At 37.1% G+C, this 18,596-nt stretch overlaps 1 pseudogene; it reads left to right on the forward strand.

Annotated features, from left to right (window-relative positions):
* Positions 1-1,878: 1,878 nt before the first annotated feature.
* LOC143438772 (large ribosomal subunit protein eL24 pseudogene) lies at positions 1,879-2,404 on the forward strand (annotated as a pseudogene).
* The last annotated feature ends 16,192 nt before the right edge of the window (positions 2,405-18,596 follow it).

The raw sequence follows: 18,596 nt of genomic DNA on the forward strand, positions 1-18,596 counted from the left end.
TGGTGGAAGGTGCAATGGAAGCTTCCAGGATAAAAATGTTATCAATAATCCAATCTAGCTGCAAACTTGGCTAACTACAGTAACTAGCAAGAGATACTCAGTGGTGTAATAATAATAATAATAATAATAATAATAATAATAATAATAAATGGCTTTAATAATAATAGTTAATAATAATAGTGGCCTTAATACCTTGGGTGTAACCAACAGGTATCTAATTGGACTCAACACTATTTAGTAGGAGGCAACTCATTCCTAGTACTGTAAAAATAGACAAGAAGCCATGGCTGCAGAGTTCAGAGACCCAAAAGGAGAGGAGAATTCAATGCTATCAATACACCAAAATTGCTTTTTAAAAAGTCATTCTTTTACATTTAGATAAGTACAGCTCTCATTTCTCACCAAAGAAGCCTCCTTTCCTCTGAGTAGTCAGATGCTAAAAGAGAGAGCCATAGCTAGTTGAAGTCCAGAGAAAAAAGTGACTATGGAGTAACAACCCCACAATGGTGTTGGGAGCCGACTATTAGCAGAAAGCGGCTATCAGCTTTGCAGCCATCTTGAGCCGTATACCCTGACATGAGACTTGTTTTACAATAGCCTAAAACAGCTGAGCACACTCTGATAACATCTTAGTTTAGGTACCCAGGATCTTTCCTTGGGTGTGTGAGATTAAAGGTGTGTGAGATTAAAGGTGTGTGACTTAAGAGTGTGACTTAGAGATCAGATTTAGAGATAAGACCTAAGGACATGATTAAAGGTGTAACTTAGAGGCATGGCTTAGAAGTGAGACATATAAAAGACAGAGACAGACAGAACAATTGGTAGATCAGAGAATCAGACACTTTAGAGAGTACAACTTAGAGAACAATTTGGAGTAACAGAGATTCAGACACTAGGAGTAGGAGTAGACATTAGACACTTGGAAGAGAACAGGAGGAGTACAACTAGGAACTAGGAACTCAAGACTTGGGACTTGGACTAGGAAGAGAGACTGAAGAATAAACAGGATTGAATCACACTCTGTCTGGTCTTCATTCTTCGAGTCGGTCCTCATTCTCTCTCTTGCTGAACCCCGACCCGCAGACTGGAGCAGCTTGGGCTGGGAAACAGTGGCTGCCAAGCGTGGAGTGGAGAGGCCCGCAACATTTTTGGTCGCCCAAAGTGGGCCAGCTTGGGCTGCAACATTTTTGGCCCCCAAACGTGGGCCAGCTCGGTTCTCGACATTTTTGGCTGCCCAAAGTGGGGCAGCTGGGGCCCCAACACAATGGGATATCTTTAATATAACCCCACAGCCAAGGTTCATGGACTACTGTGAAAGAGAAGGTAGGAAGACTGTAAGAGCAAGAAGGCCAGGACAAGTGCTGTAAAATAGTCTTCCGAAATGACCGGAATGTTACACTCAGGAATTCTAAGCCATACAGTTGTCTACACAACATCTGCACAATAGTGCCCAAGTCAACATAAAGAATGAAAATAGGAAGTGTGCACACGGCTTAACGCTGGTTGAAGAGCTATAGGCAGTGGATGGCTGCAGAGAGGAAGAGTCAGTTTGCTTCTGTGATGAATTCCGTGATAAACTGTCCATGCCTAAGTGGTCAGCCCTATACCTATGTACATACAGACAACACTACTTGTAGTAACTAAAATTGTGTGTGTGTGTGTGTGTGTGTGTGTGTGTGTGAGTGAGAGAGAGAGAGAGAGAGAGAGAGAGAGAGAGAGAGAGAGAGAGAAACAATAAATGTGGAAGGAGAGTATATGAATTTGAGAGGGGGAAAGAAGGGTCATGGAGTTGAAAAGAAGAGAGGGATAGATATAATGAAAGAACTTTGTACTCTTGTATGAAACTATTATAAAATAAAAAAGAAATTTAAGTTTCCCTGGCAGGCCGACATCTATCACCATGAAGGTCGAGCTGTGCAGTTTCAGCGGGGGTACAAGATCTACCCGGGACACAGGCAGTGCTACGCCAGGACCAATGGGAAGGTTTTCTAGTTTCTTAATGCAAAATGTGAGTCCGCATTCCTTTCCAAAAGGAATCCTCGGCAGATAAACTGGACTGTCCTCCATAGAAGAAAACACAAGAAATGACAGTCAGAAGAAATTCAAAAGAAAAGAACCAGCGGTGCAGTCAAATTCCAGCGAGCCATCACTGGTGCATCTCTTGCTGATATAATGGCCAAGAGGAACCAGAAATCAGAAGTCAGGAAAGCTCAGCGAGAGCAGGCTATAAGGGCTGCCAAGGAAGCAAAAAAGGCTAAGCAGGCATCAAAGAAGACAGCAATGGCTGCTGCCAAGGGCCCCACAAAGGCAGCACCTAAACAAAAATTAGTGAAGCCTGTGAAGGTCTCTGCTCCCAGAGTTGGTGGGAAATGCTAATTTGGTAGATCAGAATTTGAAATAAAGATCTGTCTTTAACTCTTAAAATTTTTTTTAAAAATATCACCATATTTAAAATAAAGTAAATAGAGACTTCTTCACATATGCCAACATATAACTAAATGCAATGTCCCAAAAATGATGGGCATAAAATATCTTTTGCTTTGGACAAATTCTGAAAAACCAAGGATATTCATAAACTATACTAGTCAGTCTTCATACAATAGGAGTTACAAGGATATTCATAAACTATACTAGTCAGTCTTCATACAATAAGAGTTACATACTGCTCAATATAAATGACGATGAGAGACAGATTGGGATATGACCTATAAATGTCAATCAATTTCGGAATGTTACTATAAGTAGAAAGTAGAGAAATCACCCAGCTCATATTGGATGGTGACATGGATGACATACACCCTACTAGAGAACATTTCTACAGATCTGGAAGATATTGCTACTGAGAAAGCCATGTAGCCAAATCTTCAAACAGACATCCTAAGCCTCTATGAAGCTAACTACTTCAAAAAAGAGAGGAACAGGACAAGATAAGCAAATTCCTTAAGATAGGTCCATGGCTTTACTTTATTTTGCTGTGAAATGAGTGACTCAGTCAAAAGTAATGTTATATGAAATACCATGACAATAGAGGACATACTCAGAAATCAGACAGCAGGATTGATAGTTGTGAGTGTGAAGAAAGCAAAGCCTATATTTGCAATATGCCTCTATTTTAGTAAAGACAAAACTACTTCCCCTTTAACAATCAAAGAGGTCCTATTTACTCTTCTTGCCATAAGGTAACTGTGATCACTGGAGTTGATCACAAGCTTGCTGTTGGTATATTCTGATGGAAGATTAAGAATTCAGCATTGTTTTTTATAGCTATGTTATCTTTCAAGAATGAAAAATGTTACTACAGGCACTTATAAATCCGTCATTACTGCTGTGGCTATTTTACTTATGAATCCATCAGGCATTGACAGTTGAAGGGAAAGAGGCTAGTTGGTGTCTAACCACACAAGAGGTCATTATATCCCCCTGATTATTTCCCTGCTGATTTGACCATTTTGGAAGTATTCACATGGACCACAAACACCTTCATGCTTTTGCTTATTCATAGAGGTCAGTACACAGACTCTTTAAATATTTAGCCAGTAATTTTCCAATTATGCTCTTTCCAAGTTCCCAAACATCCAGACAACCAACAAGCACAGATGAAGAGTTGCTATATAATTGCATGTCTAGCCATTTCTTCCCAACAAAGTAAACAAATCGATCCATTGGTTTAAGCTCTGCCTCATTAGGAAAACTTCCAGTTACTTACCACTGTCCTCAGAGAGGTTGTATGACTGCAACTGTCTACTTTGAAGTTGTGTGTGAAGTTGCAAAACTTTTGGAACATGAACTGAGTTTAATTTTTATACCTGTTGACTTAATGCATCTACATATGAGTTTATAACTTCAGAGTTGCAGAGAGAATACAGTGCTTTAAGAGCAAGAAACATGGCCATCTGTGCCCCTTCTTGCATTGACTTATGATTTTAGGGCTCTTTCAGACTGATCAATTACATACTGTTTTACTCTACTCTGATGACAGAACGTTGTTATGAAGTCTGAAATTTATGTTTTAATAAAGCTGTTAGTACACAGTAGCTCAGTACAAGTATCACCATGATGGTCCAGAGTCACACACTCAGACTCAGCAAAGGTTCAGTGACAGGGTGAAAGATCTATCAAAAGTAGAAGAGTAGTCTTCTGTAGACAGTGCAACGTCATGTAAAAACCCCCAAAGGCCTATACTCTATTTCTCTTATGGGAATCCGGAGAAGTCTGCAAACTATATCTTTATCTGTGACTGGTACTTCAGTAACAATGAGATCTGCTGGATCAAGTGGGCCAATGGTCAAAATAACATGTACAAGCAGTGAACGTATTGCTGACATTCTCTTACTCTGAACTTCACTTACACCTATAACCATTTTGGATCACTTGCTAAATGGACCAGAAAAGCACTGTTAGAATAATTTTCAAGAGCTAAGCCACCAGTAAGTGTTGTCCTCTGATCTCCAAACCTCTGTCATCTCATGTATGCACTTCCCTCACCACGAAGTGCATACATAGTGTACACACACACACACACACACACACACACACACACACGTAAATAAATAAAAATATAATAAAATTTTTATAAGAAGAAAACAAGTAAAACTATAACTAATAGAAATACGATTGAATTACTGCCTGTTTAAGCTTATGATAATCTACTGCCTTTACTGGTATCTTCCAAAAATTGTGCGTGTTCTGTGCAGCAAGTACATGGTATGAGAAAGTTTAAGTGAGAGTCACTATACTTGCATCTTTCAAGTATTTGAGGGTGGCATTAACTTCTAAAATCCTTTAATAAAGGCAAATCTTCCTTCTTTTCCTCTTCTTCCTTCTCCTCTTCCTTCTTCTTCTCCTCTTCCTCTTCCTTTTCCTCCTCCTCCTCCTCTTTCTCCTCCTCTTTATCTTTGGTGATGAGATCTCATTGTGTATCTTAGATTGTTCTTTTAATGTAGCACAGCAGCCCAAGATCTTATGGTCATCCTGTCTAAACCTCAGTGCTGGCATCACAAGAATGTGCCACCGTACAGGGCTCATTATTTTAATTTACTAATGTCTTGAGCAATGGAAATTGTATTACCAATACTGCTGTCTATAAGGCCTGGTTTTGTATCAACCACTCATCTGCATTAAGATAAATGTACAGTTATGTATGTGTATATATAAAAAATGAATTTATTTACAGTAGTCAAAGACGGAAGGGAAATTCTCAGTCTGTCTCTGCCCATAACATTATTATAACCAAAAAAAAAAAAATGATGAAATAGAAATCAGGAATTATCTATATGTGGTTTTAGCAATGGGCTCTGGTCCTGAAAGGGAAGTAAATGTTTTTCCTGACTCTGCTGCCCTTGTTTTAAGGCAGAAGAGTAGTCAGTCTGGTGTTGGGCAAGCTCCGCTTTGTGTCCATAGCTCTTCTCTATGCATGTTGGATAGTCCTGGCATCTCCAGTTTCCAGGGATCTTCATTACAAATTATGTTTCTACTTCATAATTGCACACAAAGCCTCCCAGAGCCTCTCTGCAGGGACTCTGACACATTGCCTATCCTCAACTGTCTTCAAGACTCTCTCAACATGGCATCCTATGCCAGCAACGTTATACAAATGACACTGTCAAGCTCTGCTGCCAGCTCAGAGAGGTCACACTGGCACATGGTAGATGCCTCAACTTCCTGTGTGTTGATTCTGGGGAAAACACCTTCCCAGAAGTTGCTTTTGAGAATCTGGAAACCCCTTGATCTTAGGCTCTCCTGACACATTTACATCTTGGCAAGATGGAGCCTCTGGTGGGTGAATTCTTCCACTCTCCCTGTGACTCGCAGGAGGGTTCTCTACAATGCTGCTTTATTTTTTCTTTCTTGACTGCAGCAGCTTCTCCAGCACCAACCTGACAAGCCTTGACATATTTTTGTTGAACAAATCTGTTTATTGTCTTTAAATTCAGTTTCACTTAGATTCTTAAGATGGAAGCAGAGGGAAGCCAGAATGAATGGCTCCTATCTGGTCATTGGTAGAGGTTTTTATTCCCCTCTGAAATCTCATGAGCTAGGCCTCTACTCTGTGCTTCTCTTAGCATTGTCTTCTAAGAGCCCACGAGAATGGTCCATGAGGCTCTGCTGAAACATTCAAGAGCTTTTCTAACTCAAAGTTTCAAACTCTTTCATAACTTCCTACAGAATATTTCCCTGGGCCTAAAAGACATCCAGTTTGGTTTATTACAGAAACTGCTCACTTCTTGCTACCAGTTTCTTTCCCTGTTGTTGTGATAAAATGCTCTTAACAAGAATAATTTAGGAGAGAAAAGGGCTTGTATTTTTCTTTATAGACTTGTTACAGTCCATCATTCCAGCAACACCAAAGCAGAGAGAACTTGAGGTAGTCAATCATATTGCATCTGTCATAGAACAGCAGAGAGCAAAGGATGAATGCTCACATGCTATTCAGCCCACTCTCTCCTTTTCTTTTGGTCCAGGGCCTAGCTCACTAAATGGTGTTGCCCACATTCAGAGTGTGACTCACTGTTCACCCCGGTCCATCTCTGTAACAGTGGATGGTCTGTGGAATCAGGTCAGCTGACTTTGTGGTTCAGCTCATTACAGTTCTTGTTTTCTTATTCAGCAACCTCAGTTCAGCAGCTGCAGAAGACACAGGTCCACTTCATGGCAAACATACAACCTCCTGGTTTCTTAAGTGGTACTTGAACTAAGAATTTGAATCCCCAAGTAAACCTAAGGTTTTCATTAATTTGTTCAGGTCTACTTGGAGCAACAAACTGATTCCTATATTTGTTTGCTTTATAAAAACAATGTGGACACATATACAAGATCAAGTAGCTCATCGTCTTCAATGGGTGGTACATTAGAACTGTCCAATGTATTTTATTTCTTCGGAAAAAATTGTGTCATGAACTATCAATGTTGCTTTACTAGAGTGTGGAAATAGAGTCACTAGCATCTTTCAGTCTAATCAGATTAAAGGACAGATTCCAGAAATCCCAAAACAACTCTACACAACTCAATTTTTTAGAACAAGTTTCTGGAAGTCATTTTCATTAAATATTATACTTTGAATGGCAGTAGGATGTAATAGCCATGAACCCTTTAGTGTTCAACAATACTATATGTGAGGCAAAGTCATGGAGAGGAAGAGATTTGGAAAATCATAATTATGACATCGGACACACAGGCTCTCAGTTTTTGTCATGTCACATGGTTAAAAATGATAAACATGGCTGAAGACATACGCTTAGATATATACATTTGGATTATGAGAAATGATAATTTTATAATTTGTATTTAATATTCTTAAATTCTATTCATGTCATGAGGGTAGTCAACAGTGAAGGCGCAAAGTTTTATACTAGGAAGGGTTATATTAATTATGAAAGAAATATTTAGAAGAATAATTGTAAAAGATGTCTTAAACTTTGTTGTAAAAGAGCTGGAGGATGAGAGAGAAGACAATTAAGGAAATAATTAGCAATAAGCTACTGGCTTAAAAACTCAAAAGCTACATGGAATAGAGAGATGTCTCAGTAGTTAAGAGCATGCATTGCTCTCACAGAGGATTCAGGTTTGGTTTTCAGGGCCCAGTCACATTGGGTACCTCATAACCACTTGTACCTCCCCCACATGGGGAATGACACAGCCAGTCTTTATGGTCATCTACCTTACATATACATATCCATTCACAGGCACATACATCTACACATGCATAAATAAATGTAAAAATAAATAGAAAAAAACCTTTTTTTAAAAGGAAAGGGTGTGTGCGTGGTGGTGGTGGTGGTGGCGGTGGTTGTAGTGGTGCTTGTGTGTGTGTGTGTGTGTGTATGTATTGTGTTAATAACTCAAGTCCTGTTATGTCCAGTTAGCAGGGCCACCTAGCCTTGTTTATATGGAAACTTTCTGGACTGTTTAAACTCAGTCCACTCAGAAACAACAATTATTTCTTGTCAGTTGTCCTACGACAAAACTCTCCCTGGTTTACACACTCATGCCCCATTTATCTGTATCCATACTGGAATAAATGTATACAATACATGTCGTCTTTCTCCCAAGTTGATAAATATACTTCAGTTTTTAGTCCAACAGATGTTTTCAGACAACTATCAAGCTATGCTGTGTTAGTTGCTGGAAAGTGCCCTTGGATCTGGTTCTTTCTTTTCTGGATAACATCTGTAATGGATCAGTAAACCTTTGATTTCAGATGTCTGTCCTGTCTTCACAGGTCTGACTCAGGATTCACATCTCCTTTCCAAGTAGCCATACCCTAAAGTAATTTTTTCAGAAGTTTTTTTTCTCTAAATTTTTAAAAGCAAAGGCTGAATTACTATTGATCTGATATACTTGGGTTACTACAGAATTTTCTTGAATTTAATGTGGGTGAAAGGCAGAGATGAACATATGGGTGTTTAGTGAATGCATATATTTCCTCAATATGGAGTCATTTCTGAAATGCTGATCTCAATAAAAACAACAAAAAATCAAATGAACAAAAAAACAGAACAAAAACAAAAAACCATCATAGGTATTCCTGAACTTACTATTAGGCTACATATCAATACTAATTATCTCACTAATTTAACTAATGGTCATGTGTATGATCATTGGCATAATGTAAAAGCCTCCATTCTAGGGTAAAGTTATTTTTTAGAAATTCTGTTTAATATAGAAATCACTATTAACTTTCTATAACAAATGTTAACAATTTAATGAGGAAGTTCTAGGTTGACAATTTATGAATATATGAAGTGAATAGTGTTCCAGTTGAACAAAAATATCAGCATTGATAATCAGTTCAGTATAAATGAGATGATTCTTTATGAGAAATGACTAATAGGAGTGTTGTTACTGTGAAGTTACTACAGAAATGAGGTTGATTTTGCATTTTTCTCTATGAAATTCTTTCTTTATAGCTAGTAATGAAAATGCTATACTTCAAAGAAATATAGAATTTGAAAATATTATGTCATTTAATCGCATTTACTCACTGAACACTATAGTTTAGTCTAGCCTACCTTAAAAATTATCGGAATACTTACATTGGCCTAGTTTTGAGCAATATCATCTAATATGAAGCCTATTTGATAATAAAGTACTCTCATAGTTTATTGGATCAGTTGTGGAAGGTACAATGGTCATATAGGTGTGAGATGCACAGATGGGTATTATATAAACATGACAGAATAAGAAAGATATAGAACAGCACATCAAATACAACATCAAATGTATAACCATGTAAAATATAGAATAATAACAACAAAATGCTTGCAACACAAGATGCTGAAACATCTCTGCTTTCCTGTAGTCTCCAGGTTGCCAAGGAGATGCAGCTTGGTGTACTGCTCAGTATCACAAGAGAATATCATATCATGTATCCCTGGTTTAGAGAAGATCAAAGGTTAAAGCCTGGTTCTTCTCTAACACATATTGATTTGAAACATCATAAAATGTAACAGTCATAATCCAGGTACCACATGTCATGATCTATCTATTTGTTTCCCCATGTAGATAACAGTGTTACTTATTCTAGACACAATGCATCCAATAAAGTAACACTAAATAACAACAGCCCAAAACAGATTAAAATCTTAGAAGATATTTCCCTGGTAAGTTTTTACCAAAACAAACAAACAAACAAACAAATCCCTAGAAATTCAAACCAGGGAAGAAATAAGAGAGGTAAAGAAGTATTACATCTGAAAGCAAACATTATACATGTAGAAACATGAAGGCAAACTTTGCATCTTTAAACATGCTATTATTCAAAGTACGTAAAAAATAAAATCAATCATTTGCCTAAAGTCATAGATATGAATCTGAAATATAAATAATAAAAGAAATATATGTGTTGAAAAGAGGACAGAGGAGGATAACTAATTTTGACAATACAGAAATTACTATATTTATTCTTCATGTAATTAAGTCTCCCAAATGAAGTATTTAATTGAAATAGTTAAAATAAAATTTCTTAAAGTTTAGGTTTATAAAACAAAAAATTAAATATATTCTAAGCTATGATGCATGGGAGATAATTGGAATTGTACTATGTAAGATATTTATCTGTTCTGTAAGAACTCAAATGTTTGCAAAGAAATAAAGAAGGAACAAGAGAGGGAAGGAAGGAACAAATGAAACAAAAGAAAACCTTTAAAACAAAATTCAAAGCAACACTTGATTAATCCTTTCACAGACCAGAAATAAATAACACACATACATATAAAATTACATATAATTTCATATGTATATAATATCATATATATTCATATAAATGTGTATATGTGACTGTGTATACATACATGTATGTCTCTCTGTGTGTGTTCAATTCATTTTCAGCAAAGATGTCAAGCTAGCATAGTAATAAAATCAATTTTTTCCTACCCTATTGTGCTGGGACTTGAATATTTATTTGTAAGAATCAAATTGTAATCTTGACTTCATCCTGTGCACAAAAAGCAATTTGAAACAGAGTTCAAATGCAAAGTATAGGTTCACAGACTCCATAAAGAACAATAACCAGACACAAAATGCACAGTAAATGGGACTTCTCAATAGTTAAATATGTCTTCTAATCAACTGTGCATTGTAAAGAAAGAGGTCAGCAACGTTAGTAGTTACCATCACATATATTTCAAAATGTATTTCTGCATATTATTAGGGACATGGAGTAACTTATAAAGAAGTAAGAAAACACAAAGAAGAATAGACAAAATATTTAAACAGACACTTAAGAGCAGAAAAAGTGATTAATAAATAACTCAAAAAATAGCTCTACAGTAAAAATCAACAAGCTCTAACCCGTTCTGTGGTAGTATCACACACCACCAAGTATGCGTTAAATTACATTTACAAAACCTGATAGCAGGTAAGTCTATAGACCATCGCTTGTTGCCTGTTTACTATAATCTTACTTACTCAGAGTAATGACTTAATACATGAATCGCTGCATTCAACATTCTCTTTTCACTCTTACGGAGTTCAGGATCTCCTGTGTGAGGTATGTTGCCACTCACTATGGACTGGTCATCTTACTTTGAATAACATGACAAAGGCCAATATTATCTAGACAATCCTCTACTGAGAGTGTCTTCCTAGACAATTGTAGGTTGCTCAAATAGAAAACAAAAACAGCCATCATAAGAGGAGTACAGAAATATCTCTGCTATTATAACTAATTGGTTCCATATAGTGTAGCAATCTTTCATTTCATACACAAAATTCAGATATTTGTAAATATATACTCAATCTCTAAACAGTGGGTTCCTGGTGGGTTTTTAATCTTAGAATACTAAGCCACAGACTTTAAAGTTAAATGTAATATTATATCTATTAAATAGTAATGCACCGACAATTTAAAGTAAAATATGTCTGACATACAGTTCTCAATTTTCTTATATGTAGCTTTTCATCACTTCTGTATTTCAGAATATCTTGTCAGCTGAATATCATGGGATTTTACAAAGTAGTTTAGGAATCTGCTGTCTTTACCAGACCTGCTGCACCAGGAACATACAGGTTAGACCCCTCTCCTCCACCCAATCCCCTGCCTGCTGGGTCTTAGCTGCACCATACAGCAATATGTACCCTCAGCACCATTGTTCAACCAAGGCTCCACACACCCTCACCAAGCCTGCTTCACTAGGAACAACCAGATGGTTAAAGACCAGCATAAAACCACAATCAACAAGTGCCATGGCAATAGGCACCTCCAGAGTCCACCTACCTTACTACATCAAGCCCTGTATACCTTAAAATTATCAAAACACAATAAAATAACCTTAAATCCAATCTTACAAAGATGATAGAGTTTTTAAAATAGGAAATGAATAAATACCTTTAAAAATACAATTAAACAATGGAGGAAATGAGTAAAACCATTCAAGATCTGAAAATGGAAAATGAAGCAATAAAGAAAATACAAACTGGGAGAATCCTGAAGAAGAAAAACTTAGGGAAGATAACAGAAACAGCACATGTGAGCATCACCAACAGAATACAGGAAATGGAAGAGAAAATCTGAGGTGTAGAAGATACAGTAGAAAAAAACTGACACACCAGTCAAAGAAAATGTTAAATTTTATAAAAGTCCTGACACAAAACATCCAGGAAATCTGGGATACTGTTGGCAATAAGGCATATCCATGGGCAGTTAAAAGTAACTTCAAGACTATCAGGCATGTTTTACAGCCAGCTCTTGAGGAACCCTGTGACAAGACACAAGACAGGTCATGTCTAGAAGCCAAAGAGGCAACAGCATACCTCCTGTGCCTGTCCCTTTGTACATGTGCCATGGTTCCTGTTGCATTTCTTTTTGCACATATGTTTCAGGCCCAATAAAAGCCTAATTCTCTCTGCCTCCTTCTCTCTTCTCTCCTCCCTCTCCAAGAGTCTGCCTCTGTTTCTCTCTCTCATTAAACCTCCCATATGAGACTTGAGGCATGGTGTGATTTGTTTGGGACATGCTGCTTACTTCTAACTATGAAAAAAATCTAACCTAAGAATAATAGGAATAAAACAAGGCAAAGAGTCCCAGCTCCAAGGCCCAGAAAATATTTTCAACAAAACCATAGAAAAAAATTTCCTGACCTAAACAAAGAGATGCCTGTAAATATATAAGAAACATACAGAACCTCAATTAGATTGGATGAAAAAAGAAAATACTCTCACCACATAATAATCAAATCACTAAATGTACAGAAAAAAAAGAAAGAATATTAAAAGCTACAACAGAAAAAAGGCAAAGTAACATACAAAGCAGACCTATCAGAATTACACCCAACCTCTCAACAAAGATTCTAAAAACCAGAAGGACCTAGGCAGATATCTTGCAGACCCTAAGAGGCCATAGATGTCAGCCAGGATTACATAAGCAGCAAAAAAAATCAGTATAGGTAGAGAAAGCAAGGTACTCTATAAATACATACATACATACATACATACATACATACATACATACATAAAATCTATCCACAAATCCAGCCCTACAGAAGACACTAGAAGGGAAACTCTAATCCAAGGCCATTAACTACACCCAAGAAAACACAGGAAATAAATAACCCTATACTACCAAACCAAAAGAACAGAAACACACACACACACACACACACACACACACACACACACACACACACAGCACTACCAACACCAACATCAAAATAATAGGAATTTATAATCATTATTTATTGATACCTCTTAACATATATAGACTCAATTCTTAATAAAAAGGCACAGAGTCACAGAATGGATGTGAAAACAGGATCCATTGTTCTGCTGCCTATAAGAAACACACCTCAGCAACAAAGATAGACATCAAAGTAAAGGGCTAGAAAAAGGTTTTCTAAGCAAACACACCCAAGAAGAAAGCTGGAGTAGAGATTCTCATCTTTAATAAAATGGACCTGCAACCAAAATTAATCAAAAGAGTAGGGAAAGAACACTCAGACACATCTAAGGAAATATCCACCGAATTGATGTCTCAATTCTGAACATCTATGCCCCAACTGCAAGGGCTCTGACACTCATCAAAGAAACATTTTAAAACTTAAATCACAAATCAAATACTACGCGTTAATAGTGGTAGACATCAACATCACACTTTCACAAACTGACAAGTCACTGAGACACAAACTAAACAGAGAAATAATAAAACTAACAGGATATGAATCAAATTGATCTAACAGATACCTACAGAACATTTTACCCAAAAAACAAGAGAATATAACTTCTTCTCATCACCTCACAGAACCTTCTCCAAAACTGACCATATAATTGGTCACAAAGCAGGCCTCAACAGATATGAGTAAATCAAAATATCTCCTTGTGTTTTTTCAGACGACATTGGATGAAAGCTGTTTTTCAACAATAGAAACAACAGAAAGCCTCCAAACTCATGGAAACTGAACAACTCTTTAATCAATGACTACTGGGTCAGGGTAACCAAAGACTTTCTAGAATTCAATGAAAATAAAGGCACACCATATCCGAACTTATGAGACACAATGAAAGCACGGCTAAGAGGTAAGTTCATAGCACTAAGTGTATTCATGATGAAATTGTAGAGCTCTCATACTAGCGATGTAAAAGCACACTTGAAAGCTCTAGAATAAAAAGAAGTAAATATACCCAAGAGGAGTAAGCAATCTAAATATCTCCATAACCCACAAAGAAATAGAAGCTGTCATCCAAGGTCTCCCAATCAAAGTAAAAACAAAAACAACTCCCTCCCAAACAAATCAAAACAGGCAAAGCAAAACAAAAACAAAAGACCCAGGGTCAGATGGTTTTAGAGTAGAATTCCACCGGACTTACGAAGGAGAGCTAATCCCAATACTCCTCAAACTAGTCCACAAAATAGAAACAGAAGAAACAATGCCAAATTTATTCTGTGAGGCCATAGTCGCCTTGATACCTAAATCACACAAAAATTCAACAAAGAAAGAAAAAAAAAATCAGACTAATTTCCCTCATGAACATTGATGAAAAAAAACCAAACCAAACCAAACCAAACCAAACCAAACCAAACCAAACCAAACCAAACCAAACCCATCCAAAACCTCAATACAATACTAACAAACTGAATCCAAGAGTACATCAAAACCATTATTCATCCTGATCAAGTAGGCTTTATCCCAGGGATGCAGGGATGGTTCAACATACAAAAAAAAAAAGTTGTCTGGAAATATCTTTTAGCAGTAATGGCTTATTTATTTGTAATTATAATGATTTTATATGTTTGCATATTTGTGATAATTTTATTATTTTTGCCTTCTCTTTAAGCTCCGTTTACTTTATTTCTCTCCTGATTTGAATATACGTTTGTTGTTTTGTTAATCTTTTGTGTATTTCATGGTGAACTTACTCTTATCTTTTAAATTGTGTTTCCTTGGTGTCTTCTGGGAAGTTTTTTTCTCCTGTGGCCTCCTCTTGTGGTTTAGGAACAATTCATTCCTTTCCAGTGAGAAATATCTTAGTGGTAGGACCACTGATGCAAAGGTGAGGGCCATTCAGGGAGAGCTCTCTCAGGGGTGAGTGTCACCTGGAGCTCTGGAGATGTTGATACAGGTGTCAGGTGCCTTATTCAGTGATGAGAGAATCTATATCTAACTCCCCAACACAGCATTACTCTGAATGTTTAATTATGTGTAAAGATTATCAGTATTGCTTGGGGGGGGGGCACCAGCTCTGAACCAGAAGCATGCTTGGCCTTGACACTTCTATCAATCTCCACATTGTGAAAGGACACATTGCTCGTGTGTGCCAAGCATTTCAGACACAGAGAGGCTTTGCACACATGGAAGGATTTGAACCTCTTGGTTTACATGCTTTTGTGGAATTCCATAGGTTACACGAACACATGCCTCTTTCCCAGACCACCTCAGGATCTTTGGAGGAAGAAGAGGCATTTGCTAAGATTTTATACTGCTAGTGTGGACTACTGGTTCATAAGTCACACATCAGTTCCAGTCTTCCATTTGTTTGAAATATAGCCATTTTATAAATGTTCTTATGTTTTGAGGTAGTAATATAATTACATCATTTCCCCTTCCTTCTCCCCTCTCAAAACCTCTTATATACTTTCACCTTTGTTCAAATTCGAAATTCATGGCCCCTTTTCTTTTATTTTCTTATGTTGTTGCAAATATAGTTGTTTTTTTAAAGGCAAAATCCAAACAAACCTCTGAATAGTAAGTTAATACAACCCAGTGACATCCCCTCTGTTCAATCTTACTGTTTCATGTTTTTCCAATATTTTTGGTGCTGTTATGTTTTAAGTTAGACACAAATGTTATAATTTCTTTATAGCCCAATTTAATACTTTTCCTCATATCTCAAAATTTATCTCTTAACACCATTTCCCTCTTACTAAAGCACATCTTTCAAATATTCTTTACTCAAATTATTTGAGTTAATTATTAGCTTTAAAGGTTTACTGGAATGCCATTCACTTTCTTTGTAGACTTGGTCTCTCATTGGCATGGAGCTCAGTAACTAGTCTAGTGGAGGTGCCAAGGGTCCTGAAGGTGCTATTTGACAAAGGTGCTGGTCCCAGGCAGTCTAGGCTGGTGGCCAGGGACTCTCCCATCACAATATCTTAAATGCTGTGGTAACAAATAAGTGTCACCATTTTTACATGGGGATCAGTGTAAGGCTCCCATGCCAACCAAGTTAGCACCTGAGCCTTCCCCCCAACTCCAATATTGTCAGTTTTGTTGTAATAAAAATATATTTTCTGGTCTCTCCTTTTTAAAATAATAATTAAGCTGAGTTTTTTTCCAGAATATTAAGACTATCATTTCTGTTCCACACTTGGAGTGGAGAAGTCAGGTCTAAGCTGGGCCTTTCTTCATGGGCAGTTTATTTTTGTGTTGTCTTAGAAGCTCTCTTTCTGTGGTTCCTTTGTGTCTTGTAGTAAAGAGCCTACATTTTCCTCATTATCATCACTATTACTACACTACTGTTACTACTACTACCGCTGCTACTACCCCTACTACCCCTACTACCCCTACTACCACTACTACCACTACTACCCCTACTACCACTACTACCCCTACTACCCCTACTGCCCCTACTACCACTACTACTACTATACTAGTTGTGGATGTTTCTTACACTTCATTAAGCACCTCAAATTTAAAGAGTTATTTTTCTAGACACATCTATCTTTAAATGACTGAAAAGGTTTTTTTCTATTTAACCAGTTACTCATATATTTGCTTTATTTGTATGTGTATGTCAGCTGTGTACAGTGCTCACAGAGGTCAGATGAGGGCATAGGATCCTCATGCAGGTAAAGTGACAGTTGTCTGTGAGTCTCCTGACATAGGGGACTCAACCGTGGGCCTCTGAGCGAGTGTCAATCACCCTCAACTGCTGAGTCATCTTTCCAGCTCCTGATTAGCTCTCTGATAGTGCTTGACTGAGCCTCACCCATTGCTCTTCTTTTTCCTGTTTCATATTTCTTGCCTTCTGTATAAAATGGTGATAGCTTCTCTGTTTTTCCGCTGTTATTTATTTTTAAAGTACCATTGAATAGGCTCCTTAAGTAATCTACTAACTTTACATTTCAGTGATAAACATTATCTGTATTCTTCTTTAGGTCATTCACATTTATATGGGGCTACTGCAAAACATGAGGCTCTTGAAAGTCAAGTATGCTGTTTATTACTGTTATTGCCACCATTCATAGTTTGTTTTCTTCTCTTTTGAGATTCATGATGGAGGATTCTTTTGTCCAGTATAAAGGAAAATACATTCAGTCTCAGCCACTGGAAGACTCAGCTTGACTGTGGACTTTATAAATCACACGTGAGACAGATGCCTTACAAATTCCATTTTATTATTTTTTATGCTAGAGAGAATGGTAGTTAGTGTCTGTGTCTCCTGTACTTCAAGCTATGTAAAAGTTTCATTCTTTGTGACTTCTGACTGTATGTATGTCTTCCTAAGGCTTTAAAGGTGCAATCCTAAAACAGTCAGTTAGCATCCCATCACAGTTTTCACCCTACCATCCCTCCCTCAGCATTTTATCTCTTCACTACACGATTGTTTTATTTTCCGAGTTTGGTCCATCGTAATTATTAGTTAGCAAGTCCATTTGTCTTCTTTGTATCTCAACATTTTATCCTAGATCACCACCTCCTACCCAAAGCCTAAGTTCTTAAATTCTCAGAAATTCTAGGCCCATAGTAATAATGATTATATATATATATATATATATATATATATATATATATATATATATAATTTGAGCATCTTTTTAAAAACAATAACCTATTTTCTTACTGGGACTCAGACTTTACCTAAAAGTTATGTGTAGCACATTGTTGTGTGGTGCATCCTTGTGTAGTGCTTCCTTGTGTGGTGCATCCTTGTGAGATTCATTCCTGTATGATGCATCCACATATGGTGTATCCTTTAGTGGTACATCCTTGTGTGATGCATCCTTGTGTGGTGCATCCATGTGTGGTGCATCCCTGTGTGGTGCATTTTTGTGTGGTCCATCTTTGTGTAGTCCATCCATCTGTGTTGCATCCTTGTGTGGTCCATCTTTGTGTGACTTATCCATGTGTAGTGTATTCATCTCTTATGCATTCTTCTGTCCACTGACCTTCCTAATTGTAGTGTCACGAAGCTGTTGGTAACTTTATTCTTTGCCCACTGCCCAGGAATGATACTACTTATTATTAGCTTTCTATTATTTTAGGAATGGAAAACCATTTGTTGATTCTTATATTTTCCTAAGTAAGTGTCTCCTCCTGATCGCCTTCCACACCACTTTTCTGCCTACATGCATCTGGATTTTCTGATCACAGCATCTTCTGACCACCTTCATCTTCTGCTTAGCAGTAGCAGATATTTCTCCCAGGGTCTGTTAAACCTTGTTCTACCTGTAGAAAAATTTGAAATGATGTGACAGTTCATAAGAATCTCTAATTTAAGTGGTAAGTATTAAAACTAAGGAAACTCTAAGAGATTCATAACTTGTTAACTTATCTCTACACTATTATCAGTGCAAACAGAAAGGACGTGGGCAGAAACAAATGAAACAGAAGATGAGCAAGGTGTTAGGGAAATTTATGAGTTACTTCATGGAGGAGAGTGAGAAG

The sequence above is a fragment of the Arvicanthis niloticus genome, chromosome 26, assembly GCF_011762505.2.
Source record: "Arvicanthis niloticus isolate mArvNil1 chromosome 26, mArvNil1.pat.X, whole genome shotgun sequence".
NCBI lineage: Eukaryota > Metazoa > Chordata > Mammalia > Rodentia > Muridae > Arvicanthis > Arvicanthis niloticus.